At 44.2% G+C, this 23,127-nt stretch overlaps 2 long non-coding RNA genes and 1 pseudogene across 2 annotated transcripts in view; 1 reads left to right on the top strand and 2 right to left on the bottom strand.

The window, feature by feature from the left end:
- The window catches only part of LOC143443537 (uncharacterized), a 75,068-nt gene that overhangs the window by 7,717 nt on the left and 44,224 nt on the right, over positions 1–23,127 (top strand). The window lies entirely within an intron of this gene.
- LOC143443536 (uncharacterized) overlaps positions 1–23,127 on the bottom strand; it is a 56,796-nt gene that overhangs the window by 30,535 nt on the left and 3,134 nt on the right. The window lies entirely within an intron of this gene.
- LOC117715462 (large ribosomal subunit protein eL32 pseudogene) lies at positions 19,088–19,493 on the bottom strand (annotated as a pseudogene).

Genomic DNA, 23,127 nt, shown 5'->3' with positions numbered 1-23,127 from the left:
CTCCCCAAACAGCCACCAAATGTAGACCAAGTCATCAAATGCTTGAGGCTTATAAGTGGTATCTCTCTCAAACCGCCATATTCTACTTCCTGGTTCCCAAAGTCTCATGGTCATATCATAATGCAAACTGCATTTAGTCCAATTTCGGAAGTCCCCGTGGTCTTTCAAAGTCTCAACACCATTTCAAAGTTGAAAGTCTCTACTGAGACTCAGGGCAGTCTCTTAATTGGAACTGCCTGTGAAAGTAATGAGTAAATTGCATACTTTCAACACACATTGGTACAGAATACTTATTATCATTTCCAAAGGGACAATGGGGACACAGCGAGGAGATCCTGGACTGAAACCCAGCAGGGCAGACTCCAAATCCTCCTCCAACTCCATGTCCAATATCAAAGGGCTGAGAAATCTGCCCTTCCACTTTTGGTACCTACCACATTCTCTTTCTTGGGATTATTCCACTCCCTGTCTACAGCTCTCCTCAGCAGATATCCTACAACCCTGTCATGCCCAGCATCTTAGGGTTTCTACACAATCCAGGGTTCACTTTTATAGTTTCATGCAATGGCTTATCTTGGTCTCTTCCCCTTTCATGGCCTTCACACAGGGTCTTCTCTATAACACTTTGTTTGACTTCAGCAACTCTCTGAAACCTAGGAAGATACCTTTACTCTTATATCTTTCGTGAGTCTGAATGTCATGACTACTGTTACAAGTTTGTCTGCCAATTTGAAATGGACTGTATCTATCTTGAATCACAACTGCATTAGCTTTAGTTTGTTGTTCCTTCCTAAAAGTAGACAATTCCATAGTCCTTTTACTTTTACAAGCTTGAAGCTTAGCTGAATGGGGTCTTTCCCTGGAGGTATTCTTCTCTTTGCTGCACTTCGGATTTGGTATCTTCTAATATCCTTAAGAGATACAGCCTCTCTTCCAGCATTAAGCCTTGGCTTTAGCATTAACCTTACCAGTGTCATTTATCTCGCCAAACTGTACATTTTGTATTTATTTTTCCTTACTTGCTCCTTTACACTGTAAGCCTGCATAAGAGTTATCATTAGCAAGCATTCAATAGTGTCAACATCAAGCTAATTGAAATTCCCTATGCTGTAACCTCAGGCAAGTTCTTAGGACAAGGAGAGAAAGCTGTTGTGTTTTTTCCAAAACATCACAGGACCAGTTTCTAGCCTACCTCTTAAAACTATTCCCTTATGAAACCTCTTGAGCCTGGTTTCCATAGCCCACACTGCCTCCAGCACTGCTCTCCTCCAGGATCCTACTAGAACATTGACTTAGGCTCTACATACAGTGTTCAACCACTTTTCTAGTTCCAAAGTTTTATCATCTCCCCCAAAACTCAGCATGGTCAGGTTCTTCACAGTAATATCTCATTCTCTGGTGCCAACTTCTCTATGAATTACTTTTCTATTGCTATGATAAAACATCATGACCAAGGAAGCTTTAAAAGGAAGAGTTTATGGGTAGGAGTTCATGACAGCCAAGTGAAGGTAGCAGGCAGCGGACAGCTGAAGTAGCAGCTCAGAGCTCATTTCTTAGAACACAAATAGGAAACACAGAGAGATAATACAAAATGGCAAGAGTCTGTTGAAACTTCAAAGCCTACCAATAGTGACATTACTTCCTTGGGCACAGCCACACCTCCCAATCCTCTCTAAACAGCCACCAACTGGCAACTAAGTATTCAAATGTTCCAAACTTAGGGAGACATCTTATTGAGACCGCTGTAACTGGTGCTTTCTTTCATTATACTAACTACCCAGAAAAAGTATGTACAGCCAGCTGTCAACATAGAAGACAGGAACTCAGAGCTAAAGACATACAAATGCCAGGCTCCTTGAGCAAGGGTGAGACATTTCAGGTTTTTTTTCCTATTCTTCTGGGGGTAGAACTGGGACAGCTCCTTGGAAGAGAGTGGTTCATTAGTTTTGATTTTAATAAATGATTTATACAAATGCCACAGAAGTACAGGATGGGGAGGCTTTCATGGAATTTGATAGGAAGACGAGGTTCAAGGATAGGAGAACAGAGATGATAAGAGCATATGGGGGAAGAGTGTGCTCTCATGGCTTCTGGCCTAGCAGAGGCGCTGTGAGTAGAAATGTTGAGGATATGTCCTATGACAGGAAAATACATGTCAAAGCACCTCAGTTGAAAAGTGGGGAACCTGAGGAAATGGATGTGATATTTACCTGGTATATCTACATAGGTGATGCCATCAGACCAGCCACAATGTCTCTTATCTTTTTCACTCCCACAGAGAAAGGAATGAGTAAGAGAAATCTGTGAACTTTAGGCTTAACAGTATGTAGGCAAATCTCCATCCCTGAGATATTGTTTTATCCCATTTCAAAACTCTTCCTAGCCCCAAAGGTCATTGTCAGCTCAGTCCAGATCCTCATTTTTGAGAAAACCTAAGCAAAACGTTTAAAGACATCCTTGTTCATTACCAGGTTCCTTCAACATGCACCACACTTTCCAATTTTTCCCACATGGGTGGGGTGGACCAGCTGGCTCCATGTACTCTATATGTGCCAATCAACTGAGAGGGGAGGGCCCTCCTGCTAGCAACACCCACACTTGACAGCTGGGCAGAGCCCAGGGGTGCAGTCAGGAGCTCCTCCCCATAGAGCCTCCTGGAGGGTCCCCATCTTGCCATTCTGGTTCCCCAGCCTGTGCATTGCCTCCCTTGAGACTCTTAGGCCTTATTAGGACAAACATCTGGGTTTTCAGCTTGGATTATAAACTGAGTTTGGTTATTAGGGGACAGCTCTGTATTTTATGCTGTGGAGATCTAGCTAAGATTCCTAAATATTTTACAGAGACTTTTCTAATATGTACCATGGAAAGTTCATGTCTTGAAAAGGAACTAGAGATGGATGTTTTTAGTTGTCAAAAGTAAGACCTGGCATTTAGAATCCCTGTAAGTTCATTGTTGGCAAAACCTGTCCACTGAAAGTCAGGCACGGGAGACGCACTCTGCCTCGAGCTCCATCCATGGACATTCAGCTTTCTACAGAGAAAGAATTAGAGTCTAGCTGAGAATGATCCCCAGATCTTGGAGAACACTTGGGCTGCAATATCTCATGACTGGACTCTACCTGCAGATTCTTAGATACACATCCACACATCCTGTGTACCCAGAAGACAAATCTCTTTTCTCTGTGGGAGAAAGAGAGAGAGAGAGGTAAGTGCCCATACAGCATGACAAAATGACAGAAAGCGTGCTTTCCAGTGCTTTGGTTATACCATTCCTGCTAGACATATTTATACAATCATCACCTTCCCAAAGCACTGTGGGCTGGACCAGTCAGCAGGCAAGCTGTTTTCTCCCTTGTTCCTTATTTGTATTGATCAAGGAGCATCATCACAGACTGGAAAGTGTCTTTGCCAACTGCCCAGCATGAACAATCTGAGCTCCACCCCTGCTTCACTCCTTACACCCCTCAACAACCCCTAGCCCTGTCAAGCATGCTGAGCAGTGGCTCAATGGCTGCCAAATGGCCTTGGCTCTGGGCCACCAATGATTCCTCTTACAAGGTTTGAAGAAACTGGCTCTATCTACACTTTTAATACTCTACCTCTCCAAAGTAGGCTGAATTCTAATCTCATAAGGTACCTGCAGAATTTGGTCAATATCCAAATCACAACATGTTCTCTACCCACAAATGAGCTAGAATCATTTATAGATACATCAAACCACATTTTATTCATATACATGCACAAATATGTGTATAATGAAATCAGAAGGATGCTAGAGGAATAATAGAAAGTAGCGTGTGTAGTGAGGGAAGAGGACAAGGGAGAAATGTGAGAAAATGAAATGTGGTTAAGGCATTTGCCACTGTGAATCCCAGTACTGAGTGCAATGAATATACTCCAATAAGAAGAAGAAGAAGAAGAAGAAGAAGAAGAAGAAGAAGAAGAAGAAGAAGAAGAAGAAGAAGAAGAAGAAGAAGAAGAAGAAGCAGCTAGAGAGATGGCTCAGGAAGTAATGTGCTACTGTCGAAGCCTGGGAAGCTGAGTTCAGAGCTGCAGAACATACATAAACAATCAGATGCAATGGCTCATGCCTGGAATTCCAGTACTAGGGAGGCAGAGATAGGAGTTCTTAGAGTTCAGAGGTCAGCCACCTTAGCTTAATCAGGGAGCTCCAGGGTCAGTAGAGACTCTTTCTTGAATAGTAAGGTAGACAGTTATTGAGCAAGACATCCCAGTCTCTACCCAAGCTCTTCACACATGCATATTCATAGGAGCATATACATAGGAGCACACAGAAGGGTAAAATGAGTTGCACAGGAGCAGGAAGGAGGATATGTCATCTCCCCGTGAGAAGTATGAATTCAGGAAAGGTGAAGCAGCGCTGCTTTCCTAAGGCATGGTATTCCTGCATTATGTAAATTCAGGTGAAAGACTGGAATATTACTGTGTGAGTTAATCTATGGGAACAAGATGGCCCTGCAGAATGTCATACAATCTTATATATGATGCACAGACCTCACCCATATGTTTATATTACAGTTTTCAACGAGCTATAGGTCACACTCTTTTTTTTTATGGTTCCTATGTGGAAGGGATATCAGGAGACAAGGATCAAATGGAGACAGCTGTCACCATTCAGTTCATATCAGTGAGAAGCCTGCTTATGACCTGAGATGGGGTGTACTACTAGTAACACACTTGTCATTTTGAAAAGGGAGTTCATCCCCTTGTCCTGTTCCCATGAATGCTTGTCCTTCGCATTAAACAATTCAATTTATGATAAAAGAGAACACTATTAGCATATTCGCTATTCATAGGTTAGAATTGCTCTGACAGCTGGAATTACATTTGGATCAAGGGTATTGATCCATGCAAGTACTAATTACAGACATTATTATGCTCTATGTTCACAGATGCATGTGAACTCCAAAGGCTTTCTTTCACTTGCTCTCCCCTGTGGTGTATTGATTCCTCCAGTTTCAATGAATTGTGATCTTTCATCCTGGGATAGAACTATACACAACACAGCACACAATGGTTTGCTTCCTATGGCTTCCTCTAGCAATGCCCTCATTGTTTTCGTTACTGGCCATGCTGTATTATCCATATCTTTTATTTTATACATTTCAGTATATTGACATCCAAGATCTTGTTGGCCCTGGAGACATCACGCTTAAAAGTTCCTATTGTCAACCCAACCATAGCCCACACCCCGACCAACTCTCTTGTGATATTTTTTTTACATGTGGACTAATATTCACATGCTCTAACCATGCCAAAACTAGCTTCCAGACAATGGAAGACAACCTCAAAGCCCAAGAGCTCAGACTAGCCAATCTTGAACCTGCTTGTCTTTCCTTGCTTGCACACTCCTTTTCAGAATAACAGATAACAGAATATAAATGTTTGTCCAACATTCTTCTTCCTCTGTCTCTGGACTGACCACAACCTTCCTTTGGATTCTGATGCCCTGGCACCCTCTTCCTTTTGGGAACTAAAGATAAATTTGTTTCTTTTTTATAGCAACCATATCTTGATCTATTATCCTGCCTCGATTTTCTACCAGTACACTACATTTGGCATGCATACCTGAGGCCATAGTTGTTTATTCTTGTTTCTCCATCTCTTTTACATCCTTTGCCTGGTACATACATCTCATTAATAACTCTTACCTCCTTGGCATCCCCTGGATCATCTGTTAGGGCAGCAGCCTCTTAGTATCTTGTGAGCATTGCTTCTAAAGATTTTGTGTAAATACCAAACTTCATAGATACTCAAGTTCCCCATAGAAAATGGTGTGATGTTTGCATATCGCTACATACACCCTCCTATGCACTTTTACATATTTTAAAATATGTTTCTTGATACATAATCATTGTGTTTAATGATAGGCTTTGTAATGGTCATTTCTTTCAAGTGTATTATGAGTATCGGCCATCTTTCCCTCTGCTCACTTTTCATTTCTCTTTTCCTTCCCTTCCTTGTTCCTTATGAGCCTCCTCTATTCAATCGTTTCCTTAGATACAGGCATAGAAATATACGGCCATATATGAGTATATAAATGGCTTTATCAATCTACATGAAACCCAGGATTCATAAATGAGAGAAGTATGTGACATTTATTTTTTTAGTCTGCCGTTATTTTTTACTTAATGTGATCTCCAGCTGCATATATTTCCCAGAAACAGACATAACATCCTTTTAGTGCCCACCCTCCAAACCTCTCCATTGTGTATACATGCCACACTTTCTTTATCCACTCATCTGTTGACTGACACCTAGGCCAATCAATTCCATACTTTCTTTGTCGTGAAGAGTAATGCAGTTAGTGTGGATGTACAAGAAACTTGTTGGTGGAAACTATTAATATGCACTTCCAATCATCTAAAGATTACCTATAATATCCAATACAACATAAACACTTTAGGAAGTATTGGCCAGGAAAAAAAAAGACCTGGATGGCTCCATTCTGTGTGAACAAAAGCCTGATTCTACCTACTAGTCTTTATCCATTTCCAGACAGGCCAGCTTCTGAGTCTAGAGCTCAAGACAAAACCTTACAACTAAGTATCTGGGTCTGGAACTGAGAGATCGTAATGAACTGTTGTAGGTTCTGAGGCATCTTGCCAGGGAGGAAGGTGGGGGATGAGAGGCAGGAAGCACACACAGTTCCTTCTGGCTGGTGGATACAGAGTGCATGGTCACACAGCGGTTGCAGGATGCTGGAAGGGAAGGCTTGGGAGGATGCAGGAAAGAAAGGAAACTCTCAGGCTCCCAAGGCCAGCAGGTGGACATGCTGGGGCTAAAGGTGGAGTAGGTGAAGGCTGCAGGATTGTTGGATCAACTGTAACTTTGGCAGAACCGAGACCTTGCACACACAAGTGGCTTTGTTTCAGGGGCTTTCCCGATTCCTGTCTTGGAGGAAGATACCTATTGATATAGGCTAATGGTGCCAGGAAAAAGGCAGAAGAGCCTACTCCTGTTGCCAAACCCCTGCTGGGAAGCAAAGCTGTTAGGCAGAGGGGGCAGCTTGGCTGTTGTCCAGTTCAAAAGGTTTGTAATCCCCCACCGCCCCAGGAGGGAGACCTGGCTTTAGCATCCTCCAGTGTCTCCTCCAAGGAGACCCTCCATACTCCTTTGTTCTCTTCTTTGGTAACTTATCTGACCAAGTCCACTCTGTTCACCAGAGCCACCTCCCTGCTCTTGCTCCCAATTCCCAATGTTTTAGGAAGCTGAGCCAGTCTCTGTGAACTCACCCAGGGATACAGGCCTCCCTTTGCCTCCTCCACACCCAAGATTGGTCCACTCTGTTGCAGTGAGTACAGTGAGATGGGAGGAAAAAATGGTTGAATGGTCTGCTTTAGGGATAACTGGATTTGAGGATAAGGTTGGTTCTTGGGGTTGGGGTTCAGGAAGGGTAGGGCATGCAAAAGATTTTCTTAAGAGTCCTGGAAACTTAGTGGCTGAGTCTCCAAACACAGATTCCATGGTAAGTGTCAGAGTGTCAGTCAACCCATCTGGTTTCTTCTTCTGTGAGGCAGCCCCTTTGGCTTCTCTAAACCAGCCAAGTCAGTGGGCCAATTCTCTGCTGTGTTCATAGTGAACTCCAGACACAGAAATGAAAGGCTTAGACATGGATAGATTCTCAAGTAATCGACAGATTGTCCATTGGATGCCTCCAGTCCCCGACCACATGACCTAGACCTCCTGCTATGGCAACCATTTCCTGGAAATATATACTCTGTATGACCTGAGATTCCTATTCAGAATTCAGAGACTAAGGCATGGCTATCCCCCAGGATGATGGAGAAGGGAATGACAGATAACGTTCCACGACTTGATTCCACTGGGAAGGTCCTTGCAGGACAAAGCCACAAACTCTGGTCCTGCTTTCCTCTCAATCCTGTTTCTCTATCCCCAGTCCCAACACCTATTACTTGAGACCATTGACCTGACACAGGCTACCTGCATACAAGTCACTGCTTCCAGAGCCATTGTTCTGAGCCCGTATTAGAAGAAGAAAGTGGGGATGGATGGACATTTTCAGAACTCCCACAGAGCTGGATTTTGCACTTGAGTTTTCTCAAGGGCACACTTGGTTTCTAGACCATGGGATGCTGACACCTTCTCAAGGGTAAGAGAATTGCTTTCACTTTCCTTGCTAGTTGACTGTCCTGGGCTCTTTATATATTGGCCAGTAATTACACTGCCAAGCGGGGTGTGAATGTGAATCTTAGAATATGGATAGGAAGAGGATCAGGAAACAAAATCAGGTGAGGCATGCCACTCTTGCTGGGAGGGCAGGCAGTTTAGGAGGAAAGAAACAGTGACTGTGGTCATGCTCAGTATCAAGCTTTTCATCCACACCTGGAAGCTCAGTGCCCCTCTCATGTAGCTCTGCATCCCCAACTCCCGGTTTCTGATTGCTTTGTCACTAAAAATTTGTTCACCCCTTATAGGGCTACCCTTGTATGGCAGGATCTGGGAAGGCCTGAAAGCTTAAAATCCCGTCCTATCTTTCTCCAAGGGCAGCTTGTAGCTCCCTTCCCCCAGGGGCCATGAATTCTGGGTTACAATGTTCACTCCAAAGATTCTTTCTTTCTTTCTTTCTTTCTTTCTTTCTTTCTTTCTTTCTTTCTTTCTTTCTCTCTCTCTCTCTCTCTCTCTCTCTCTCTCTCCTTTCTTTCTTTCTTTCTTTCTTTCTTTCTCTCTCTCTCTTCTTTCTTTCTTTCTTTCTTTCTCTCTCTCTCTTCTTTCTTTCTTCCTTCCTTTCTTCTTTCTTTTCAGTTTTCTTTCTCTTCCTTCTTTCTTTTTTTCTTTCTTTCTTTCTTTCTTTCTTTCTTTCTTTCTTTCTTTCTTTCTTTCTCTCCATGGTCTGACTAATGCTGACTGTTGGATTTCTGCCTACTTGTCCTCTTCCACTAACAGATTGCCAAGGTTACTCTTAAATCAATAGTACACAGATCATTCTTTCAGGTCTGTTTCTGTAGAGCCTCACACAGGAGAGCAATCATCTTGCTAAGTGCCAGGGTTCAGTGACTTTAGACCACTCACTGTCTGGCAGACAAAAGACAAGCAAATAAGCAATTGTAGTCAAGTCTAATGCATGCTGAGATAAAGGCACACACATAGCACAAAAGACCCAGAGCTTTAGGTCTATTTCCATGTGGTCTGAAGGACTGGCTCAGGAGGCACAAGAACAGGATGTCGGGGCAGCACAGCATTCTGCCTTTGTCTTTTATATAGTGGTTGCTCTGAGTCACCTACTGCTTCTCTGAGGTTGTTTCTCCTTTTGTAGAATGGATAGAGCACATAGCCACTGAGATGAGATTGAGGATGAGATCATAAGTGATACATGTTTGGTCTAGTTCCAAGTTCCTAATAAGCATTTCATATCAGAAGCTCCTTTTGGAGACACCCTATATCTTTGCATCAATATAATGTCACACCAGCTGGTACAGTGGTTCTGAAGATGTTCTTCACACAGCCTATGTATGATGATATCATTGCATCTGTTCTCAGAACTATTGACTCTTCAGGGCTGGCCACAGAAGAGAATTCTTCCTGTGTTGCCCATTCCTTGCACCTGAAGGGTGGGAACCACAGCTCATTTTCCCAAGCTACCCTGTCAGCACAACTTTCCTTAGACCATCTTCAGCTTTCTTCTTTGCTTGGAATGTTTCTCTGTGAAAGAAAACATTCCAAGTTGCCCCATATCTTTGCTGCCCCAGGCTCATGAAAAGCTAAATCCGGTCTTGGCTCTCCAAAAAAGAATAAATCTCAGTCTGCCCCCAAAGAGGTTGCTGTCATAATTACATCTCCGTTTGGAAGTAATTTTGACTTAATCACATTACAGGGAGATTGTACCATTTCCTTGACCAAAGTTGGCTCCAAATTGGCTTGTTGTTTTCCTCTGGTCCATGGATACATCTATCTCTTTTTTTGGACATTGTTTGCAAGAAAAATATCTGGCAGTTAAAAAGGGAGATCAAATGCAGTGCCGTAGAGTGGCTCTGATTCCTTCCACAAGGAAAGCTGGGTGACTGAGTTCTCACCTGCAGGTCCCCTCTCAAGTTATGTTCTTGATGCCACTGGAGCTTCTGAGAGGTCCAGAGCTGGCTCAGCCACTGCCTCCCAATGGATGGTGTGAGGAATGCAACTAGACTAAGCTCTGTTCTCTTCTTCAGGTTCTCTCTCTGTGTCTCTGTGTCTCTCTGTCTCTGACACTGTCTTTCTGACTTCCTGTCTGTCTCTCTGCCTCTGTCTCTGTTTCTCTGTCTCTCTGTCTCTCTTTCTAGATTCTCCTCTCCCATGTCACCAGTAGAACACTCATTTATGCCCTTTTCAGTGACCTGCCTTTTGTGTTGTCTTAGGGACAGCTAAGGTATACCACAGCACTGATGGCGACAGGGCAGTGTAAGGAACATAAAGAGTCTGACTCAGAATGGCACTCCATTTATGCTGTAGAAACGTATCAAAAGGAAGAATGTGAGATGGAATACAGGGAGAAGGCTCCCCAGGGAAGATAGAGAGGCTTCTGGTTAGCTTGATACAGAAGGGATGAAAGGGAAGCATCCCAAGACAGGAACGCCCAAGTGTGGGCATGGTGGCAGCCTCTTAAGAACAAAGGCTGGATTAATACAATGTGAACGGAGAGTTTCAAATGCCAAGAAATGGTCTGGATCAGAATGCAGCTGGCAAGGCCATTGTGGGGACATGCAAGAGTTAACTAATCAAGAACAATTTGGAAGGATGTTTCCCCTGCATCCCATCTTCCATCTGTAGTCAGTGGAAAAGCCCATGGAACCAGGAGAATAAGATAGAAACCCACTGTGGGGAGCATAGTGCTCCTCTCTATAATGATGGGAGACTCAGGCAGGGAGTAACTAGACACAGAGTATTTAACTGCAAGAGCATGGAGAATGGAGGAGGTGTCATCATTACTTGTTGACATTCTTTGAAATGTTCCAACAGGCTCTGTCACGCCTAAAATCATCCCTGAGTAGCAGGTTAATCCCTGTTCTGGGACCCTTTACTACATGTTGGTATTTGAGCCTCCTTATTCTTGCTAAGCAAAGGCACCGGCAAGGCAGAGCTTGCTCCATCTCTATCTACTTCTTCTTCTTTAGTCTGTTCCAAAGAACTGACAACACCTTTCTCAGCAATGGACACCCTCCAAAACACGAGATCCTCTTACATGTCTCTCTCCTAACAATTCACTCAATAACAGAAGTCAATGGAAAATCATTGATATAGAAAGAAACTACCCTAGGCCCTGTGCTTCACAAGGCACTTGGTAGCAGTTTTCCTTCTAGGACAGAAAACGGCCCTTCATCACCCTAGCCAGAGTCTTGCCCTAGCGGGCCATGAAGATAACACAAGAGAAACTGTGGGAGGACTCAGGAAGAGTTTGGAAGTGGTTATTAATGAAGGCCAGAACAGCGATCGCACAAAAGAGGAACTAAATGTGCTGAGGGTGCTGAAATGAAGAATGTCTGTTAATAGCTCAAGTGACAGCTCGTAGATCACTCAAAGATAGACTGAAGCTCATGCTGTCTTAAGGGATGCAGACTGCATGCTAATCACCCAAGAGGAACAGAGCATGACAGGGCCACCTCTGCTGGCTGCTCATCCTCAATGATAACAGCACACACTCTTTGTTTGTTGGTGGGTCTTTCCCTAACCCAATACCCTGCTACAGAGCACAGAGTTTGCAGAAAAATGAACCACTTTACATCACCAGTAAAACTTGAAGCTATAATTGAATGAGAAGACCTGAGAGATGCTATAAATCTCAGAGTCTTTGGAGCAGGCACTGTGACAGAATTTCTCTGAAAGAGACCAGCCTCAGACATCAAAGAAATCACTGTTAGATATAGTGTGACAGCTGAGACATGGGTTTGGTGCAAATGGAGTGGCCTTGCATCCTCTCCTCAAAGCTACTTGGTTTTCTTTCTTTCTTTTTTTTTAAATGTGTCTGAGGGTCCGGATGATGGCTTGGTTGGTAAAGTCCTTGCTGTACATGCCCAAAGACCCAAGCTCAATCCTTAGAACCTACATGAGAGACCTATTCACGATGGTGTGTGTTTTTCATCTCAGAGTTATGGAGGTGGAAGCAAGCTGATCCCTATAGTTTTCTGACCAGTCAACCTAGCTTAACCAGGCCAGTGAGAGATCATGTCCCTCCTAAACAAGGTAGATGGCTCCTGAAAAAAATAAGAACTGGGGTTGACCTCTGACCTCTACACAAATAGCACCTACACACACAGAGACGCAGACACACACACTCTAGGGAAGAAAATGGTCTTTAAAGTGCAATTCAGATTTACAGAAAAGTAATAATTTAAGAACACTTTGATCTGAAGAAAAGCTAAGACTTTAGGATGTGGTTTATCCACTAATGATTTCTGTTTGGGATCCTCTCTGCTGGCTCCAAAGACTCAGGCTCTGTATCCACCTAGCCGGATGGCCATGTTCTCCAACTGCTCAGGTATCTGGAAAGGGTGGAGGAGTGTCGGCATAAGCTGGCCTGGGGAAGCCAGGGTCTGAAAATGAATCTGAAATGCAATTCTAGTTACATGTCAAAAAAAAAACAAACAAACAAAAAAAAAAAACAAAAACCCAAGAGATGCTAGTGCCTTGTAGTCTGTCTAGAAGACTATAAAGATATCTCACCTTTAGAAACCCTCTGACAGCAACAACAGAGCCTTAGAATGAATGTTTTTAATACATCATCATTGCTAATTTAAAATGAGAAACCAATGATGTTCTAGGTGATTCTTTTTAAAAATTTTCATGGATACTAGGGTAAAGGATAACCGGCTTTAGTCCCCTTCCACTGCCTCAGGCTGCCCAACTTTTCTGTTGTAGCTTTTGCAGAGTGCTGAGATGTCTGCTGTCCAGCTCTTCCTGAACTCCATCCTTTGGAAGGCTGAGGTGTGGGTAGATGCAGCACTCCTAAGGGGGTCATTGAGGAGGCATTTTTTTTTTTTTTTTTTTTTTTTGGAAAAAGCTAAAAACAGCTTCAATGACTCAGGGATGAGACCTAAAAGTGATTAATCTTCAACTCCCTCTTTTCAGCCTCTCTACCCCAATTTTTTTTTTTCAGCCACTCCTCAGGAAAATCCTCCACCCTGGATCTTTAGGAGTTCTAGTTTTCTAAAGAGCTGAATATGAAATATGGACAACAGCAGAACATGGTGTATCATGAGGGGGAACTCAGATTCAAGGTCAGATTGCAAGAAGGCTTTGTGAGCAACTGAGTCAGGGAAGCACAAGGCCTGCTAGACATGGAGGTGACAGATAAGCTGTGTGGGTGGGCCTGGGCTTCCGTTTCCATCACAAAAACTCCCATCTGAAGTAACATAGAGTCAGTAGAGATCCCTTCCTTGCATTTTGAAGGCTGGGGAAGCCCTGATCAAGATGCCATGAGGTGCAGTGTCTGGTGAGAGCCCACTTCCTAGTTCATAGATGGCTGTTTCCTATTGTGTTCTCACGTGGTGGAAAGAGCAGGTGAGATCCATGATCTCTTTATATAAGAGCTCGACTTCTGCCATTTAGATCTCATATGCTGTCTAAAAGCACCATCTCCAAATGCTGTTACACTGAACAGTGGGGTTTATTGTGAATTTGGGTCGACAGGATGGACATTTTTCTCTATGGCATAGTCTGAAATATTTAACGTATTTCCATTTTGAGTCCAAGTGGGAAGTTGGCCTATCACATTATTTCGTGGAGGGAACGGAGATGCACATAGCTGATTTTCCTAGAAAGCCAGATCCTCTCAGGAACCCAGTCTCCTCACTGTTGTACTCTGGGAGGCAGCTTCTTGATGACCATTTCCTCAAAGGAAACTCAACACTATTGTGTTCCCTTTCTCAGTTACAGGATGACCATAGGCATTATGGCCGAACATTCGTGTGTTCATCCAATGATTCTAGAGGAGAGTTTTAATAGAATCAGTGATGGAGTCAATAACCTGGAACATATTAAGGTACAAAATGTCCAGAAAGTGAAGTTCTGTACATAGGCCATTTGCTTGTGACCTTCTGGCACATTGCTTTCCACCAGAGTGGAGAAAGACACTCGTCTTACTGGTCCTGTTTGGATGATGTTCAGTCAGGTTGCCACTCAGTGGTGTGAATGTTTTCTCCAGGTGTCAGACACTCAGCAGAGGCAGGGCAGTGGATGAGAAACTACCCAAGCTAGTGTCTCTGCACACCTAATTCTGTCTCTACTATGTGCCCCTGAAGTTAGCATGGGTGGGTGTCGCAAGCTGGGTGACAGATTGGCTGTACACTCAGCTCCTGAGAAACTTCTCTGGGGCTCTGAGCAGCTAAGAAGGAGGTCATTTCAGACCTAAGAAGTATAATATTTGCTGAATCATGCAGAAGGATCGTTGTAGATTCCTTCTTCCCTTTTCTTTCGAAGATCAAGCTGAGCCCAAAGGGAGGGAGAAAAACTTATTGGTTAGGATTGAGGTTGACACCTGGAACAAATTTAAAAATTGGTTCCCTGCATTCAAGTGCTGGAGACAAGCAGCAGCCTGTCTCTGGGGAAAGCAGCCTGTCTCTGGGGAAAGCGGCCTGTCTGAAGCTTCACTGTAACTCTGTAACTGTTAATAACTCTTAATTGTGTCTTTTATAAACACACACACACACACACACACACACACACACACACACACACACACACAAAACCTGTTTATTCAAGGAAAGGTTGTGATCCTCCTCCTTGGGGACTTGGCTAGGGCCAGAGATTCTTGCTATTTAACACTGTGGGATCTTGTCTAGGCAAGAATAACTGGAAGGAAGAAAGCCATGCCACTGAGCCAAGCAATCCAGTCCCAGTATCTGGGATGATGGTCCTTGTTTCTCTGGGGATCGAGGCCTCCCACTGAGAGAGTTCAGGCAGACTCAATCATCCTAGTGGTGAGAAATGTCCAGGGCTGGGCTCTGCTCCTCATGCCATCTGAAATGGGGAAAGCCATAGACTGTATACAGCTGAGCTCTCTTCCTGATCCTTCATCTGGCCCTCATCCTCTGCCTCTAATATAGAAGGGTTCAGCTCTCTCCCAGATTCTTTGGAGGAGCCATTGAGATCTGGACCTATGTATACGTAGGGATAAATAGGAATCCAAGGCTGGCTGCTGCTTGCCTGGCTGATACCCTTGTCTGATAGGTGACACTGTTCCTGGCCACTTGGATGGAAGAGTCTATTGCCCCCACTTGGTTCCTGCACATTTTATTCTTTTAGAAAGGATAAAATCATCCCTTTCTCCTCTCTGTTACGAATGGCTTTTTGTCCCTGTGTCCATGAAGTCCAGAAGAGATTCGGAGAAGGCAGCAAGGTAAAGAGGAAACAGAAGGAAGTGGAGACAACTCAGTGGATTGAGTGCTTGCTGTGCAAGGATGAGGGCCTGAGTTAGGATTCTAGACACCCATGTACAATCTCTGTGTGGTAACGCACACCTGAGTCCTAGTGCTGAGTCCTAGTGACTGGAGGACCAGTGGCCAGCCAAAAAGAATGAACCACGGGTTCAATAGAGATCCTATCTAATATTAAATAATAATGATAATAATGTTGTTGTTGATGATAATATAGAGGAAGATAACCTGTGGTCTCCACATGTGCATATACATACCAGAACACACACACACACACACATACACACACACACAGAGATGAAACAGAACACACAGAAGCAGAAATCCTAACCAAATGTCCTCCTTGCATAGGTCTTTTCCTCTGCCCAGAGAGTGTAGGCTCAGGGGCTTTATCAGAGCTTATACATTCCACCCTCTATTTGGCAACCCTTCCCACCCCCCACCCCTGCCCTGCAGCCCCTTCCCCTGCCCACCCTCCTCCTTCCCTCGCTGCCTCCAAAATCAATTTTCAGCAAGAGCAGCAGGTTCTGAGCCATCTGGGGTTGCTGGCAGCATCACCAGCCCGTAAGCAGCTCAGTCTGTTTGCCGTAAACCAGCCCCTGAGTTTCTCTGCCATCCACAGCCTGCCCTCTCCCTCCTTCCCCCACTGCAAGAGGGAGGGGAAAGGCTTGGTGCTGGACCAGAGGGGTCTTTTCTTGAGGAGTCACCCAGTCCCAAGTGTGTCCCTTGAGTGGGTAGCAGGGTCAGGTCTTGCTGGCCCAGGCAGCCAGACAGCAATCACAGGCCACTTCTCCACCTGTGGGGAAGGACGGATGCGTTAATTAGCAGGCAGAGCACCGTGTAGGGGAGGCTGGAGCAGTGCCACATTCACAGTGAGCCACTCCTCACCTCTGCCATAGGCTCCATCTTGGTGACAGCTCCTTTCCTCTTGTCTGAAGGTAAAAAGGGAGGATGAAAGACCTCCGTGTACTTGTGTGTCATGGAACCTCTGCAGATTTATAGAAGGTTGAGGTTGATCTAGGGGTGGCTGGAGAGGTGCACTTTGAATGAAGTTTGTGTTAGGCTGAGCGTCCTGTTCATACCACTCTTGTGCATGCATACTGAGAGCATGTCTTCAACCACTGCTTACTTCTCCAAGTAATTCTTAGTCTTCTATTGAGGAGAGCATTTTAGATGATGCCATCAGCATAAAGACCCACCATCTTCTCTGGACATTCCCCACACCCCCCAAACCCATTGTTTACAGCATCCTTGGCTGTAGTCTACAGCCAGCGTTTCTTTCAGTCACCAATTGATACAGAGTTTATTCTCAGATTAGTGTGACCCCAAGTGAACAGGGAAAGAGGCATTGGGTATATAACCTTTCCTTCTGGAACTTTCCCTGAGGGCCTAGGTGTGTCAAGACTCACCCCATCACTTCTCTAACTTGCTGCTCATTTTTTTTTTTTTTTTTTTTTTTTTTTTGCCAATGCACTCAAGCGTACTGGGAGGAGAAGTGGTGTCATGAATGAGCTGGACACCAGGGGCTGAACACAACTTTATCACCGCGTCTGTGACCTTGGATCATCCCACCTACTTTGAGCCACAGCAGCCTCTGCTGTGCAATAAGCAGTTAGCATGTCAAATTGTGTTGATTTTCTCAGCATCAACCTGGATACGGAAACTCTACACATTTGTGGGAAAGGATACTCCTTAGTTGAGACTCTAGATTCACAACTCTCACCTTAGTGCCCAATGCAAAGTAGATTTCCAAAAGATAGAATTTTGTAAAGTTAGTTTTCAGAAGGTTCTTGAAAACCTGTTACATGCCACAAATTATTTCAGATTCTTTGGGTGACTCGGGGAGACCGACTATGAAAAGAGGGCCCTACATGGCTGGACTTCTATAGACCAATTGTCCTACACAAAGATGATGAGGCTGCTGTTGGAAGAACCAAATTAGTTATGGTCCACACCCTTGACCTTTGTTTTCTAGTCACATGTTTGTAGCAAATACTCACTGACCAAGGCATGGAGATGCCTTGGTCATGGCCCCGGGATGCTGCTTCTTTCACAGTCTTTTAAGTTCAAGATGGGAGTACTTGTCTTTCTCTAGCCAGTCCTGCAGGGGAATAGCCAAGTGGTCTATAGACACCCCTCATCTTGCCAGCACAGTCCTGACATTCTCCTTGGTGGGTTGGCGTGAGGGAGGACTCTAGTACCCATTACAGGCAAATTCCTGGACTAACTGAAGGAACATTCGAGGACTTCTGTCCTCAAAACAAACAAACAAAAAACCAGACCAAATCAAACAAACAAAAAAAACCAAAAACATGGCAGCTGTTTGAGAACATCTTTAAAAGAAACAGCATCTGCCTAAGGAAAGGGAGTCAATACAGACAGAAGGGAGTGGTCAGATTCAGAGCAGAGTCACTGAAAGCCAATGGCTGCATTGAGTCCTCCAGCACGCCTAATGACAGAACACCATGGCAGCCAGAGTGCATCGAGGTGGGCTCCTTCCAGGAGTCATTAAACTTCTAATTTGCCTCCCCTCTATCCCTCAGAACAGGATTGGACTTATATTCTTACATATGTGATAAAAGTGTCTTTCTGGTGTTTGATACTGTTGAAATGCCCACACAACACTGAGGGTCTAGGTAGTAAGAGGAGAACCATGCCCATACTGCCAGGGAAGACCTACTATGGTTGTTTTAGGTGTTTAGGTGTGAAACAGCCTCTAAAGTGGTTGTTTACACTCGGAGGTGAAGGTTGCTCTCAGCATCCCCAGAGAAGCAGTGTGTGGGGTTTAAAGACTCACAACTGGCCAAGGTGCCCAGAACAAGTGACAGTTGAATGTTCACCCACTCTGAGACCCACAGGAGAGGGACAAGAAAGAGTATAAGAGCCAAGGCTTTAGGGTGTGTGTGTGTGTGTGTGTGTGTGCGCGCGCTCGCATGTGCTTGTGCATGTTGTGAAACAGTGTCTTCTAGACATGACACAGACACCACACTCACTCAGAACCTCACCGCAGCTGTTGTCACCTTCAGAAGACCTACAGCAGACTGGGCCCTGTCAACATTTCATCCCACATGGGGGCAGGGCTGGTGAGACCGCCCCATCTGTCACTGGGGGACAATGAGCTGTCTATGGGTTCTGGAAGAGGAGGTGTCATTTTTCTTCAGTGATTTGCCACTGGTATCTGTATTATAGTAAGCAGCCCTCCACTTATGCCCTTGCAAGCAACCTTAACTGAGAGGGTCCAAATTGTCAAAGAAGAAGGGGGCTTGTTGAGGGGAAGAATTTCATTGGGAGAGACAGGAAGAGGAGGAGGGTGAGAGGGTAATGGGGAAAATGACCAATTGTGTGTGGGGAGTGTGTGTGTGTGTGTGTGTGTTTGTGTGTGTGTGTCAAAGAATTAAAAAGTGAAGAGATGGGCTATGGGGGGGTGTAGACAGTAACACGCCAAAATGTAAAAATCATCATATCTCCATCCTGTCCTAGAACTCTTGGACATGAGAACAGTTGTCTGTCCCTCACAGATCTTCTATATGTAGCAGACAAGGAACTGTCAGGAGAAGAGGGAACTGAGAGAGACATTAAAGTCCAGGTTAGCTCACAAGGCAGTGGAGAGCTAAGGGTGAGGCCAACCCTCACCTTTCAGCTTTTTTTTTTCTCTCAGTTTTTGTGGTTTTATTTAAACACAAAACATGCACGCAAGCCATCTATTCATTTTCGTCACTGCAGAGCCTGATGTTGGGATTGGTGATTCTGATGGCCAGCTGTGTTGCTCTTTCTATGATGGATGGCATTTTGGTTCTTGAGGGAAACACTGTGAGCAGTCTCAGTGCAGTAAGATTTGTTGCATATCAGCAGCATTTGCAGCTCCTTGACATAGTGGACTGGAAACTTCCAGAAGCTGCTGGGCAGTACATGCTTGGTTTTCTTGTTGCTCCTGTAACCAATGTTAGGTATCAAGATCTTGAATCTTCTCAGCACCCTCTTGATGACGCCTCTGGGTTTCTGCCAGTTTTTCTTAATTTTCACCTATTGGTCTGACTGGTGCTGGATGAACTTCGTGGTTCTCTTTTTGATGATCTTGGGCTTCGCCAGAGGCCAGAGGGCAGCCATGATGCTGCAAAACAGATGGCAGCCTACTTTCAGCTTTTACATCTTCATGATTTGTGTTATTTGACCTTATTCTCTATATTGATCTTTGCAATTCTCTGTTTTATTTGGACTTTTATATGTTCATGTGACATGGGATAGCTGAGCCAGGACAGTAGAGAGACAGTTCTACTCCACTCAGGGCAGCATAAGAAAGTCCCATGTCTGAGATTCTGTATTCCAATCCATGGATTCCCTATGCATTGTCTAAGAGCAAGGTGAATAGGGCAGTAGGACCAGGCAACATGGCTGCCTTGCCTTGATAGGTTGATTCTTGTGAGACCAGAACAAATACCTTGTGAAGTCAAGAACTTAGGCAGGATGCTTCTTTTCAGGGATGGAGAGAAAGAAGGCACAGGCTCCTTCAACCACCCAAGCTTAACAGCTGATTCCTCTATAGAAAAGAGCCTCTAAAAGAAGTCCTTGCATAATTAAGTAAGAAAGAATTGAAAGCAATTCCAAGAAGCCATCTTCTGTGAAGAAGACTGTATAGCCTACAAACACTACTACTGAAAGGCATAAATTCTCCTATTCCTTCTTCACTGTTCCACTGCAAATTTTATGTGTCCCTCAAAAGCCCATGTGGTGAATTCTTGGTCCCCAGTGTGGTGCTGTTGGAAAATGGTGTAACCTTAAGAAAGTGGAGGCTACTGAGAGTTCTTTAGATCACTGAGGGGATGGTGAGATTCAGTGTTTGTCCCCTCCTTTCTTTCTTTCTCTTCCCAGCCATGGGGGCAGAAATTGTGATTGGCCACATGCTCCTGGCATGAAACAATTGTTTCAGTGTTCATCTATTTATCACAGTAAGGGAAGGCTTACTAACACACTCTCCTACTCACTGAAAAATAAGGATGGGCCCTCCAAGCAAAGAAACCTACTCCAGTGATTGCTGTGGGAGTTGAGAATTGGATAGTTTTAAAAGAGGCTTGGGTTTAAATCAAGCTATTGGGAATTTGAGTAAGGGCATCCACCCGGCCGGCTTTCCTTCAAAGGGTAAGATCTGTGGTACTATTGGAGGATCACCTTTATTTTTTTAAAGTATTCTGTATGTTAGCCTCATCTCCCTGGCTTCAAAAATGAGTTCCTTAAGATCAGAGGTAGCATCTCAAATGCCTGTGTCACCCACTCACCAGCACTCAGGGTGTATATATAGACAGCTCTGTATGGACACATAGGATCATGGCCCAGGCACAATTGCCTTGGGGAAGGCCTTTAAACTCATTTTAACCCTCTGGCTCTTTTTTAACTTGCTGTGAGGTACATAGCTCTCTTGAATCTCTTTCTGGGATGGGACACTATTCTTCTCTGGAGGAAGGACAACTGAGCCAAAGAAAAGGAGCTTTGCCCTGGTAATCCTATGTGTCATGTGAGTTTTGTTTGTTTGCTTGCATGTTTTTCTGGGACAAGGTCTCATTTTGCAGCCCAGGCTGGCCACTGTGTTTCCCAGGATGGTCTCAAACTTATGGCAGTCCCCTCTCCTCAGCCTCTCAAGTGCAGTGATTATAACCATAAGGCACCAGGCCCAGCTTGGGCCATTTAGATTTTTATGGCAACACCTAAAGGTAAGACTGGCTGTGCCTCTGTTTCCTCACTTGTAAACAGAATTATGGCATCTGCCTTTCGTACTTCAGAGGGCTTCCTCTGTATTCAAATAGTGGGTATGAATAAGGAAACTTCTGTAAGCCACCGAGCTCAAATCATAGAACAGTAGCCATCCACACTAAGGAGCGGGTCCAACAGAGTTTGTATGCGGAGGATCCCACAAAGTTAAGAAACTGCACTCACCAGTTATAAAAGGTAACAGTGTCAGATGGTATGACGTGGGAACGGGCAAGAAACACTCTCCGTGTAAACAATGCAAGATTTAGACTCCTTGGCTGCTAATTACACGAAGAGACCAAGACACTTGTAAACCCATCTGCTGTGCTGAGGATAATTCCATACGGTGGGAATCTGACTCTAGCTCTTACAGAGTGGGTTAAGTAGATGCAGGAGGCCTGGGGCGAGGACAGCTCACTGGGAGCACTCTTTACCAGTTTCCAAGCACTTATGCAAGCATTATTCCCACTTAATGTTCATGCCAGGGTGAAGTGGGTATTAGGTTCATATCCCTTAAATAAAGAAACAAATCTGTCCCAGATTATACAATTAATAAACAACTACACCCAGCACAATTGTTCCCAAATTCAGTCCTCCTCTTCATCCATGCTTGAGAGAAATTCTATCTTGGGTTCTTCACTGGATCTACTGGAGGGAAAACCCAGCCCTCTTGGCTTACTGGCGAAGATGCAATTTGAAAGTCCTGTTGTATGTAGCAGTAAGCTTTGCTGCCCGCACACCAACTTCAAAGACATTTTAAATGTGTGAGTTCATCATCCCATTTATTGCAACATGGACTGAAAGATGCCTGAATTAGTGCATTAGTTTGTTTTTGCCTCTGATCCTAGGGCAGTAGGACCAAGGACCAGCTAAACAAGGGATGCAGATATACTCTGATTTTAATTGAGGCTATCTGGAGGACTCTGCAGTCCTCTGTGGGAATGAAATACGTGTTCTTCAATGTGGATATTGACTCACAGAATCCTACTGCCTAAAATGACTTAGCAGGACATTGACTGCCACCCCATGATTATGTCTACTTGCTGTGGATTAATTTAAAGATAGGCCCTACCCAAGCCACAGGAAGACTGCCTGTGTTCTGTAAAACATGGAGGAATAAGTTGGTGCTCAGATAAACAACAACAACAAAACAAACAGGTCATTAATTCAAGCCAAGCCTCAAGCTCCCTCTGTTTCCCTTTTGCCTTATCCCTCCACCATAGCTCTTGGTGTTGATCCATGGTGGTGGTGTTTAGGGATTGTCCATTTGAATCAGAGGAGCAGTGTAAGAAATTCCAATTGTTCATTCTTATACCTGTTTCTCTTTAGATCGAAAGAACTCAATTGGAATCAAGATGGATTTAGGCAAAATCTACACCCCCCACATACACACCCAAAGGATGTTTATCAATTTATTTGCCAGCCATGGAGATAAACACTTTTATATCTCTGACATGTCTGTCCCCAACTGAGAAGTTTCTATCCCTGGGTGCTGTCCGTTGAATTACTTATACTCTCTGGCCTGGATCACAAGTCTTTTGATCCCAAATATCTGAATGATGGCAGCAAGCCAACGTGGCCACTGAGTAATGAACAGGATTGTAGTGACTAATCACATTCTCAGCCACTATTTTTAATTGGCTATTTTAATTAGTGAGAGAGATCAGCTGTGAAAGCTAAGAAAGTGGCTCTTTCAGAAACAGTTGTAGGAACCATTGATCCACAAAGGTGGATGTGTTTTCAATTCAAGGCTAGAAACACTGTGAGACACAAAAGTCATATAAAATATAGCTTTTGTCCCAAGGCATTCATGACAAATCTGTGAAGGTAACTACTCACATGACATCTACAGAGGAATAGCACTAATTAGATTTCCCCCCCCCCCATTTTTTTCCTCCCAGTCAATCTAAAAATTGTCCATTAAAGTGAGATTCCATCTTTATGATAATTCTACCATTGGGTTAATTTACTTATTCTTCTGCTGCTTCTATTATGTCCA

This window comes from Arvicanthis niloticus, chromosome 9, assembly GCF_011762505.2.
Source record: "Arvicanthis niloticus isolate mArvNil1 chromosome 9, mArvNil1.pat.X, whole genome shotgun sequence".
Lineage (NCBI taxonomy): Eukaryota > Metazoa > Chordata > Mammalia > Rodentia > Muridae > Arvicanthis > Arvicanthis niloticus.
Note: the sequence above shows the minus strand (reverse complement) of the source record. Positions and strands in the feature narration are given on the sequence as shown.